Raw genomic sequence first — 12,035 nt, 5'->3', positions numbered from 1 at the left:
GTCAAGCTAAGGTTGTTTTCCCTCTGGTAAGGTATTAACATTGTAACAGTAAGGAACTCCTGGAAGGCTGTTATACTCGGCCTATCTCAAATATCTGTCAATGGGCCGCAGGTTGTAAGGAAATTTAATTTAACCTACCACTTCCTTCTGGCCTTTGTTCCGGACATCACTGTGGCGGGGAGGGTGGAGGGGAGGGTGATGCTAGGGCTCAGGAAACTGAGTCTGTAGGTTTCTGGAGATTAGGCTATTGGTAAGATTGTCTTCTTCTTATAATTTACTAAGATATTTGTAAAGACTCCTGGCCTGCATGACTGTGATCTTTATCAGTTAACCGTTGGTTTTTCCCTTTCCTTTGTTCCTGGGCGGCCAGGAATACCTGAGGAATGTGAATGCTGGCGGGCGGTGGGGGGCTGCTGCTGGCAGGGTGTCAGCTTGCCTTTTGCTCCCTGACTACTGACCGTCAGGCACCTAGGTTGGAGGACCAATTCTTCCTGGTTTTGTCTGGAACTTTCCTGATTTTAGCAAGGAAAACCAGGAACACCATCCTGGCACCACCCTCAATCCCAGGCAAAGCGGAACCGCTGATCACCCTATACCCAGGTATCTTTCTCAAAGCCAGGAACACTGGGAATTGGGTGTACTGCAATACCTTGCTCCTCAAACGTGATCCATGGACCAACTGTATCAGTATCCTCTGGGAGTTTATTTACAATGCACAATCTTCGGCCCCACCCCAGACTTACTGAAGCAGAACCTGCACTTTTACAAGGTCTCCTGGGGATATGCCCATTAAAGTCTGAGCAGCTGCCCTGCTGGAGGATCACTGTTTATGGATCAGTGGCTCCCAATCCCTTTTCACTTGGAGCACCCAAAATTGATCACATCACCCATGTGACATAATCTCACACACACACACACACTCCATGCTCTGCAGAAGTGGCCAATGGCACGCCTCTTTCCCAGATTTATACGAACAGGAGAGGAGGGAGAAGTGAGGCTATATTACACAGCTATGGTGAAACTGCTCTAATATTTTAGTGACACAGCAGTATGCGGGGGTGCTGTAGAGGGGAACTGCTGCTTGACACTTGCTCCAACAGCATGTTGGCCCTGAGAGAAGGGGAGGTTCCTTTGTCCTCTCTTGCTCCGTGTTCACCCTTTGGCCACGGGGTCGGTGGCGTCCGTCCCAAGATCCCCCTTCTAGATGCTGGTTGGGGGAGACAGGAGTTGGATTTGTGAAGGCTCGGGGGTCCTTAGACCAGTGGTTCTCAAACTTGAGCATGCATCGGAATCACCTGGAAGGCTTATAAAAGAGATTAGCGGGGAGGGAGAGTTGCGGGGGCCGCCTGCTGAGCGAGCAGGCGCTCTACGGAGAGAGAGAAGGAGGAACGCAGGGAAGCAGAAGCCGGAAGATCTCACACCGAAAAGCAACAGTGTAGGAAGCTAGGAAAGAGGAGGTGCCGGCGCTCCCGGAGGCCGCTCACCCCAGTTCCCACGCGCCGGTTTCCCAGGAAGAGGGAGGGGGGCCAGGGGGCGAGCTGGCTGGGCTGATGAGGCGGGGCGGAGCACGCGCGTTTGGAAGCTGCCCGGAAAGCTAAAGCGCGGGTTGGCGGGGCGGTCTCGGGGGGCGGCTCCTTGGGACCGGAGCGCGAGCTTCTGAAGGAGGGATAAACTCGCGAGTTCTGGTGGCGAAATGCCTTTTAGTAATAGTTAATCTTTTATGATTCTCGAGTTTTACTAGGGCCCGTCTCTCACTATTGGGCCAGGGGTCCTTTAAGGGGGGAAAAAAAGAGAAGCCAATTGCGGAAGTCTCCTGCAGCTCCTCCCCTCCAGCCGGCGCGCGCAGCACGGGCGGGCACGTCCTTCCTGCGCCGGATACGTCATCACGGCCTGCGCCCGGGGCGGAGCGGGGCGGAGCCTCTGGGTCAAGGACGAGCCTGCGCAGAGCGTGGGAAAGGCATGCGTTGTGGCGTCTGACGTATCCGTGGAGACATCTTAAGTTTCCCTCAGTGGGCACGAAAAAAAGCAAGTGTAGGTCGGCTTCTCTCCCCGCCTGCATTCCCAGCCGGGCTCTGCAGCCGGCTCCTTGTTTCCGGCGAAGGGAATTTCCCGGCGCGATCCCTGAGGGTCCCTGAGGAGCAGCAGGCGCCCCCGCGCCGCCCCCTCGCCCCCGCCTTCCGGGTTCCGGTCGGCCTTGCGGGCCCCCGAACCCTTTCTGTGGCGGTAGCCTGGGGGAGCCGTGGGCACCTGGCGCTCCACACGGTCAGTTTAGGTCGGATTCACGCCGCACTGAGAAAAAAAAAAGAGGAAAAAAAAAAAACCCCAACCCTCAGAAATATTGAAGTACGGCGCCCCGCTCTGGTATAAGTTTTAGGGGACCTGGACTCTAGCAGTAGCTGCGAATATATAATTGCAACGCATTTTGTTACTTTAGCGCTACAGTAGTTAAAATGGGAGTAGTTGTTATTTTGAGGAACAAGTGATTCTTGACACGGTATTATCTGGGCCTTAACTGAGTTAATTTTAGGGATACAACAATGGTTTTTAGAAGACCCTAGTAACTGGCATGTAGATCAGCTCTACTGACGCTGAATGAGAAGGATCTATGTTGGATTATCAAAATCACTTATCTGTATGGTTGTCCACAGCTATTTGATTGTAAAAGGGAGGGCCATCCTTTTCAGAAGCCCTGTCCTTCGTGACGGAAGGATTCAAACTTTGAGAACAACCTTAGGACATCTGGATAATATATCAGAATTAAAGTGATTTTTAATGTGATTTAAATGATACCTCAGTGAATATAGATGGGAAGATTTAGTGTTCAAAGCCTTGTACAAAGTGACTAAGAAACTTGGCTGCTACAACTGAAGACTTTCTGCCATGTTGGGCAGTAGGTTGATTTAATCTGCCTTCAGGCACCTCAAAACTCCAGACCTTGTGAAGTTATGAGCAGAAACTTAGATGAGGGTTTCGTTAAAAAAAAAAAAAAGAAGAAGAAGAGTTTGGTGTAATTGGTCTGGAGATGTCAGCTCTGCTAAACGCTACTGAATTGCAAACTAAGCGAATTTCTTACCCCTAACATCTTTTCTACCTGTTCTCTAGTTAGGTTCAATTAATATTAGATAACTTATGTGGAACCGCTTTAAGACAAAAGCACTACATACATTTTTATTTTTTGGCTAGAATGAATTATTCCATTGGCATTCTTGTCAGTAAACTGAGCTGAGAGAATTAGGGCTTAGTGAGACACTATTTAGGTGAGTGTAACAGGTTTAAGGAAAAGATGTATGGAAAAGCTCTTTGGACTTCTTAAACTATTCTGTTTCTGGGGCTCCTGGGTGGCTCGGTCCGTTAAGTGTCTGACTTCTGTTCAGGTCTTGATCTCACGTTCAGTGAGTTCAAGCCCCGCCTAGGGCTTGCTCTCTCTCTCTCTCAAAAATAGACAAACATTAAAAAAGTTTTTTTAAAAACTATTCTTCCAAATCTTTGGAATTGAATAGGTGTTATTTGGAGAATGGAAGTAAAAAAAGGTTACTAGTCTATACAAATTGAATCTTGAAAAATATTTGCTTTGTATCTAAATATTTTACATTTGTTGAAAAGCCCTGATACTTTTTTTAATTTCAGTTTTCTACATTTTTGTCAAGAAGATAGCCTTCAAGAACTTAATACGTTCCTCAAGGGGGGAAAAAGGATTAGAGCCATAGGAGATAAACTCAAGAGTGTTTTAAAGTACTTTATTAGGGTTTCAAAAAAAGATTAGTAAGTGAATGTCAATGTACCTTACCCACCTAATTTTTAAAATGAGGATGCTTTTGGCTAATGGATTTGAAGCTAACATTTAAAGTTCTTCCCAATAAGTTTAAATAATGGCAAATAATATAATTTCCAGTGCATTATAAAATGTTATTTTACACTCTTGCGCAAATGTATGCAACTTATTTTCATACCTGTCATCCACTTAAAAAAAAGTGAACTAGCTCTTTGATAGTCAAAGCTTTATATTGTATTGCTATTCTATCCTTTATAGCAGTGGTTCTGATTTAGGGACTAGTGCTTCCTGGGGGACATTTGGCAATATCTGAAGACATTTTTGGTGTCATAACTACGGGGTGGAGGCTACTGGCATCTAGTGGGAAGAGGCCAGAGGTATTGCAAAACATCCTACAGTGCATAAGGCAACCCCCAACAACAAGGAATTAACCAGCCCAAAACGTTCTTAGTGCTGTGCTGAGAAGCCCTGACCTACAGAATTCTACTCTTATGTAGTGTGGTTTCAGGAATGAAAGTCTTACTGGTTATCATTCTTTCCTGCAGCAAAAATGTGTGTATATTTAAATTTATTGCATATCTTGCGGTCGTAAAGTTCTAAATGTTAAGTCAATCTAGAGAAACATTTTTTTGTAATCATTACAAGTATCCTCTGCTTTTTGAAAGTTTACGTTATGCCACTTTGCTTTTCAAAAGCCCTACATTAGCACTTGTTTTTGCTAACCGAAAGAAATCCCAAGAGGATTTTTGCTTTTACTAATAAGGTGAAAAGAGAAAATAGCCTCAGCTCCCCGCCCCCAGCAGGGTTCACGCCGAGGGAGAGTGGCGCCACCAGGCTCCTTCCCCAGGAATTACACTCAGCATCTCAGCATCAAGCAGCCATAGCTTTTGAATAGCAACTCTGCTATATCTTCATCTATTTTGTGCATCTATTGGCGAGATATGTTCTAAGGTATCAGAAAAGTCTAAGAGAAGTGGTTGTTTTGGGTCTGGGCACACTCACAAATTTTTCAATGTAAATTAATGGTAATTGCTTCTTCACTTTATGCCCTTTCGGCTTATGAAAGGTTTCATAGGAATGCTCTACTTTCGGATAGTGAGGGAAACCTGTATAACTATTACTAGTATATAGCTAATTAAAAGTATAAATATCCCAATTTTGAATAACTATGAAAGTAATATTTGATTACAATGTATTTCTTAATGAGATGGGGCTTTTTATCATTTAGCTTAAGTTTCCACGGATAGATAGTATTCATTGCTAGAATCTGACAAGAGTTCAACATCAGTTCTTTCTCTTTTATTTTTATTTATTTAAAAAATATTTTAAATATTTATTTGTTTTTTGAGAGAGAGAGACAGAGTGTGAGCAGGGTGGGAGCAGAGAGAGAGGAAGACAGTATCTGAAGCAGGCTCCAGGCTCTGAGCTGTCGGCACAGACGCCAGTGTGGGGCTCAAACTCACCAACTGTGAAATCATGACCTGAGCCGAAGCCAGATGCTTAACCAACTGAGCCCCCCAGGCGCCCCTATTTTTATTTATTTTTTTAATATTTACTTATTTTGAGAGAGAGAGAAAGAGCAGGCATGTGAGGGCATGCGTGAGCAGGGGAGGAGCAGAAAGAGAGAGAGAGAGGGAGAGGGAGAGAGAGAATCCCAAGCAGGCTCCCTGTTGTCAACACAGAGCCCAACATGGGGTTCTATCTCATGAACCCTGAGATCACGACCTGAGCTGAAATCAAGAGTCAGATGCTTAACCGACTGAGCCACCAAGGTGCCCCTCTTTAATTTTTAGTTATGTAAAGGGCAGAACATCTTGTTCATTCAAGTTGATAGGAGCAAAAAGAATTTTAATATAGTAATGTCATCCAATTCTTTTTATTCCTTCTGAGTTATATGTCAAAAACCATTTAGAGTGATCTATCAGCATAACTTAATGACATATCAGTTACATGCTCCAATTTAATCTGGTTTAGAAGTAAAGTACTAGAATCCCAACTTGAAAAATGATTCTACCTAGTCATCAATTTTCTCAGTATTGACTGTTTAGCACCTGGCAGTTATGTCCTAGAACAATGCACCATAGGAAGATTCGGGATGGGTCAGAAATAATTCCTCTTGTAAAGGCCAAAAGGGCAATCTCTGTGTACCTAAGTACCCAAATGTCTGATTTAAGTGATTGTTTATCAGTAGCTGTTGGACGGGTGGATGGGTGAACATTTGAACGAATGAATACTTTAGGATTAAATATTACTGTAATAATCCAAGCTAGAAATCATGAGTGATAGCCAGAAAGTTGGGGAGAACATTCTGGATATACTCTGAAGACAGACGTAACAGAATTTTCTCAAGGTTTGGATGTGAGAGAAGGGGAAGCATCAGCAATCGCTGCATGTTTTTTGTCCTAAACCCCGCGGAGTTACCATTTACTGAGCTGGGGAGAAGGAGGAGGGAAGAACAGGGCAGCTACAAGTGCAGTCCCCTGTGCGTTTTCTGGGTGCCACAGTTGTGTTTCCCAGCTTAACCGAGCTGTTGAAACCTGTGGGTTCTCTATCAAAATACATGTTGTATCGTTACTTCTGGTCTAATTAAAAGACTGATGCAATTGTTTTCCCACAAAATGATGGAGCCTTTCCCCTTGTTTCGAATTCGGGTGCCTCAAATTCAAACACTTGACAGTATTGTTAACTGTGTTACTAAGTGATGTTAATTATTTGATTTATGTATATTAGATGTTCCTTAAGGACAAGTTTTGTAGTTTAAAGTTGTTAAGTGTTTTAATAGATTATTTTAAAGATTTTATGTTTTGGGGATGCCTGGTGGCTCAGTTGGTTGGGCGTCCGACTTCAGCTCAGGTCATGATCTCACGGTCCGTGAGTTTGAGCCCCACCTCGGGCTCTGTGCTGACAGCTCAGGGCCTGGATGGAGCCTCCTTCCGATTCTGTGTCTCCCTCTCTCTCTGCCCCTCCCCCACTCACACTCTGTCTCTCAAAAATGAATAAATGTTAAAAAATTTAAACATTTTATGTTTTTAAGTAATCTCTACACCCAGCAAGGGGCTCGAACCCACAACCGTGAGATCAAGAGTCACATGCTCCACTGACTGAGCCAGTCAGGTGGCCCATAGAATTTTAAACATGAATTTTAAATTAATTAATTAATTAATTAATTAATTAATTTAGAGTGTGTGTGTGTGTGTGTGTGAGAGAGAGAGAGAGAGAGGGAGAGAGAGAGAGAAGGAGAGGGGGAGAGATAGAGGGAGAGAGAGAATCCCAAGCAGGGTCCACACTGTCAGCACAGAGCCTGATGCGGGGCTCAAACTCACAAATTGTGAGATCATGACCTAAGCCAAGATCAAGTTGGCTTAACCAACATAGCCACCCAGGCGGTCCCTGTACTGTATTTTAAATCAATCATCCTCTACAGAGGTATTCTTTAGGACAGATTTAATAGTCGGCAATTGGCTCTTTTGGATATAAAATAGATTTCTCAAACTCCTAAACAGGAGAGCCATGATTTTGCTTCACATAACGGAATCCCAGCTTTCTGACTAGGTCAGAGTAATGCAAATTAGCTCAAATGCAAATGCAACTTGTAATTTATGATTTACGTTGACGCAGATGAACATGCAATGTTGCATAGAGTTTTCCACCTTGATAGGCGAATCCAGAGAGACACGTTTTTCTCTTAGTAAATGTTGAATACTTGTTTGTTTTTTTCCCAGTTTGTTTCAGCAGAGAAAATAGTATATGCAAAGACAAAAAAAATTAACACCATTTCAATGGGAGGGCACTTGCATACCCAATTGTTAAGATCTTTTGAAAAGTTAACTGGAAATGTGTTTACCTGTGTAATGTTTTCAATACCTATTTTATGGATTGGCATACATACTGAGAATGCTCCTTATTCAGTTCCACCCACGTACAAGATTCTGAGGATGTGGGTATTTAGAGTTCGAAGGGGGAGACAGATGCATGCGTACCAACTTTATTACCATGTTGGTGGTAAATATGGAAATTGTAAGCAAATATTAAGGAGCATAAACAAGGAAGAAATTCCTGTAGCTACAGATGCCATCTTTGCATCGATCATGCTCCTCTTGGGAGAGGGGTTTGTGCGCACTAAGATAATTTTCCCTGTTTCTCCTGTTTCCCTCCTAAGCCTCGCCTCCCGTGTCTCCTACCTCTCGGCATCTCCGGGCTTGTGCAGGGGTGGTCCTGCTGCCTCTGCTGGATGACGGCACCCGCAGCCCCCGCCGTCCTGTCTGAGAGAGCGTGTCAGAAAGCTCCGAGGTCCGCAGCTGCCCTTTCAGAGCAAAAGCATCCTCTGGGTAGCTGAAGCTTGGACTTCTTTCTAAGCAAGGTATGTTTTACCAGGATCCCTTCACGGAAGCCACATATATCCATAAAAGACCTGTCATAGACGTCAGCCTAATGGCTGTGCCAATTATGAGGACCAGCCACAGCCGAGGGAGGCCTTTTATGTTTTGCACTCGGGTATCAAACAGAATGTATAGTTAGTGCTCGAAATTAAATGGTTGAGACGTGTCGATTTTTTGTTTTTGTTATTTCCTTACAAAAGGGCTTTAAACCCTGTAGGTAAATAATTAAGATTTCCCATTTGGGGGAATTAAAGATTCTGGTCACCAAAATAAACAAACAAGCAAAAACCCAAAATGCCTCTGGGGATGTTCCTGATTCTGTAGGTTGGAGGTGGGACTTGAATCTTTGTAGCTCTTGCTCATTCCCAGGTGACCTTGCCGCTCAGAGTGTGGTCCACGGGCCGACAGCATCGGCATCAGCTGGTAGTTTGTTAACAGTGCAGACTCTCACAGATTCTCGGGCCCACGGCAGGCCTCTGTATCAGAATCTGCATTTTAACGTGGTGCCAGCTGACGGGTGCACCGTGGCCCCCGGGCCACCAACTGTGAATAGCAAAGGTCGGATAGCCCTGAGAGGTTGTTTCTCCCGTTCCGGTCTTGTCGGAGGTGATGGCGGCCGTTAGAGCTGGCTCCCCTCTGAGCCTTGACTTGCTGGTTGGTCCCTGCCAGTCAGTGACCTGCTCTGTGCCGTCCCCTGCCCCAGTGTGACTTGCCTGCCTTGAAATATTCCTCTGTACATCCCTGAATGGAAATACTACTTGGCTCTGCTCCAGAACATTCGTTCTGAAAAAATGTAAAGAAGGCGAATGCCTAAACATCTGCTTACCTTCCTGCTTCCCTGCTTCCCACTCACTTCCCTCAGCTCCCACCTTGGCTAGCTGTCTTCCTCAGCGTCTTCTGGCAAACATGTGGGAGGCCAGAGCATCACCTCTGCACGGCACCGTGACAGGAAGGCTCCACACAGAGATTTAATGGCCCAGAAGAATGAATGGCGGTCGCGTGCCCGTGCTGGGTATAGTGGGACGTTACTTGACAAGAGTCGCTGACCACCCTGATGGGTCAGGGCTGCACCTGGTGGTCCTGGACCGAGAGGAATCTACAAACATTCAGAAAGAAAGCAAGGACTGCAGCGATGTAATACATGTTAATGTGCTAGCCCAGCACCACACTGGCTGAAATTGAGCCAGTCTTTCTCAGATTTTGCCCCCATCAGCCACCACTCGTTTGTCTGCAAAAGATTATAGAGGCGCCTGGGTGGCACAGTTGGTGAAGCGGCTGACTTCAGCTCAGGTTATGATCTCACAGTTTGTGAGTTCGAGCCCTGCGTCAGGCTCTGTGCTGACGACTCAGAGCCTCAAGCCTGCTTTGGATTCTGTCTCCCTCTCTCTCTGCCCCTCCCCTGCTCATGCTGTCTGTCTCTCTCTCAAAAATGAATAAACATTAAAAAAAAATTAAAAAAGAAGATTATAGAAGTATTATTAAACAATGCAAAGGGTTTGGAAAATAGAATAGCAAATATTCACCCACCATCCCACCGCCCTATTATATAGTTATATTTATATATGTATATTTTTCTACCTGTTGAAAACCATATGTGATTGGCGGAATAATGGACTCTCAAAGATGTTTATGTCCTAATTCCTTGAGACTGGTAATTTGTCAGGTGACATAAAAATTTGGAAATTAACGTTGCAGCAGGAAAAAGTCTGCTTATTGTTGACTTTAAATATGGAGATTATCCGGGATTATCTGGGTGGGTCCAGTGTAATCACAAGAGTCCTTTAAAGTAGAAGAAAGAGGCAGGAGGCTCTGAGGGAAATGTGACTGGAGGGAAGTCAGAGCAATTTGACGGGAATACTCAACTGGCCTTTGCCGACTTTGAAGGAGGGCAGGGCTGCGGGCCAACGAATGTGCGTGCCCTCCAGAGGTTGTGAAAAGCCAATGGATTCTCTTGTGCAGCCTCCAGAAGAGAAGGTAACCTGGCTGGATACCTTGACTTTAGCTCAGTAGGACCTGTGTCGTCTAAAGTCCAAAATAGTAAGCTAATAAATATGTGTCATTTCAAGCAGCAGAGTTTGTGGTAATGTGTTACAGAAGCGACAGAAAACTAATACGTCATATTTCTCATAGTATATCATGCCTAAATATTTTTTATGTTGCTATAGCTTTTATAATTATTTGAATGGGCATATCTTATTCTCTGGGGCTGAAGTACTGTCATTCCTTAACTCCACCTTCATTTGAACATCAGATGTGTGAAATGCTTTCTGTATTTTCCCTTTTTCATAGGTTTCATTATTTTCTGAGGCTATTGTATCAGAAATTACATTCGGACTTTGAATTTCTTCACATTTTTTTGTAGTTAACTTAAAAAAAAATCTCCTAAGTCCGCATGAAATTTAACTTGATAGCTGACACAAAATAAGAATCTACTTTTTTCCTAATCTATTTTTTCCAACAGCACATGTGACATGATTTTTTTCTCTTCTGTTGTTTTTCATGCATTATTAAATCTTCAATTAAAAAATAAGCTCATTTTTGGGCTACTGATTCTCCTCTTGTATTAATTAACTTTTGTCAGTTCTTGAACCACTGCTGCACTACTTGAATTCTTGTTGCTTTATAATACATTTAAGTTCCTGTGAGGGCTAGTCTTCTCCCTTATTACACTTAAAAAAATAATTTTTTGTTAAAGATTTTATTTATTTAAGTTCAGAAACGAGTCTATTTTTTTTGTTATGCATCAACTCCTCTACTTTTTATTTATTTTTTTAATTTTATTTTTTAAAATTTACATCCAAATTAGTTAGCATCTAGTGCAACAATGATTTCAGGAGTAGATTCCTTAGTGCCCCTTCCCCATTTAGCCCATCCCCCCTCTCACACCCCCTCCAGTAACCCTCTGTTTGTTCTCCATATTTATGAGTCTCTTCTGTTTTGTCCCCCTCCCTGTTTTTATATTATTTTTGTTTCCCTTCCCTTATGTTCATCTGTTCTGTCTCTTAAAGTCCTCATGTGGGTGAAGTCATAGGATATTTGTCTTTCTCTGACTAATTTCGCTAAGCATAATACCCTCTAGTTCCATCCACATAGCTGCAAATGGCAAGATTTCATTCTTTTTGATTGCTGAGTAGTACTCCATTGTGTGTGTGTGTGTGTGTGTGTGTACCACATCTTCTTTATCCATTCCTCCATCGATAGAGATTTGGGCTCTTTCCATACTTTGGCTATTGTTGATAGTGCTGTTATAAACATGGGGGTGCATGTGTCCCTTCGAAACAGCACACCTGTATCCCTTAGATAAATGCCTTGTAGTGCAATTGCTGGGTCGTAGGGTGATTCTATTTTTAGTTTTTTGAGGAACCTCCATACTGTTTTCCAGAGTGGCTACACCAGCTTGCATTCCGATTTATTTATTTTGAATGTTTATTTACTTTTGAGAGAGACAGAATGTGAGGAAGGGGAGGGGCAGAGAGAGAGGGAGACACAGAATCTGAAGCAGGATCCAGGCTCTGAGCTGTCAGCCCAGAGCCCGACATGGGCCTCGAACTCCCAAACTGTGAGATCATGACCTGAGCCGAAATCAAGAGTCAGGTGGTTAACCCACTGAGCCACCAGGTGCCCCTAAAGATTTTATTTTTAAGTAATCTCTACACCCCTCATGGGGCTCAAACTCACAACCCTGAGATCAAGAGTTGCATGCTCTACTGACTCAGCCAGCCAGGTGCACCTACACTATTTTTTAAAATAGTACATACTTTAAACATTTAAACTTTTTTTTAAAAAAATTTGTTTTTCCTTTGAGGTATAGTTGACATATAACTTTATATTAGTTCTTGGACTTATTATACTTTCACTTATTTTTTTAATTAATATTTTCAGAT

At 43.6% G+C, this 12,035-nt stretch overlaps 1 protein-coding gene across 5 annotated transcripts in view; it reads left to right on the top strand.

The window, feature by feature from the left end:
• Nucleotides 1-1,352: 1,352 nt before the first annotated feature.
• FRMPD4 (FERM and PDZ domain containing 4) overlaps nucleotides 1,353-12,035 on the top strand; it is an 843,299-nt gene continuing 832,616 nt past the window's right edge. For 2 of the 5 annotated variants that reach the window (XM_019417876.2, XM_053891834.1), the window contains exons 1-2: nucleotides 1,686-2,031; nucleotides 7,932-8,132. The gene's annotated coding sequence lies outside the window, so the exon portion shown is untranslated. Of the gene's footprint in view, nucleotides 1,436-1,684; nucleotides 2,032-7,931; nucleotides 8,133-12,035 lie in introns of those variants that run through there. The other 3 variants (XM_053891835.1, XM_053891836.1, XM_053891841.1) reach the window with 3 other exon arrangements.

Source organism: Panthera pardus, unplaced genomic scaffold (genome assembly GCF_024362965.1).
Source record: "Panthera pardus isolate Hobbes unplaced genomic scaffold, ASM2436296v1 HiC_scaffold_27, whole genome shotgun sequence".
NCBI lineage: Eukaryota > Metazoa > Chordata > Mammalia > Carnivora > Felidae > Panthera > Panthera pardus.
This window is presented reverse-complemented; position numbering and strand designations above follow the sequence as displayed.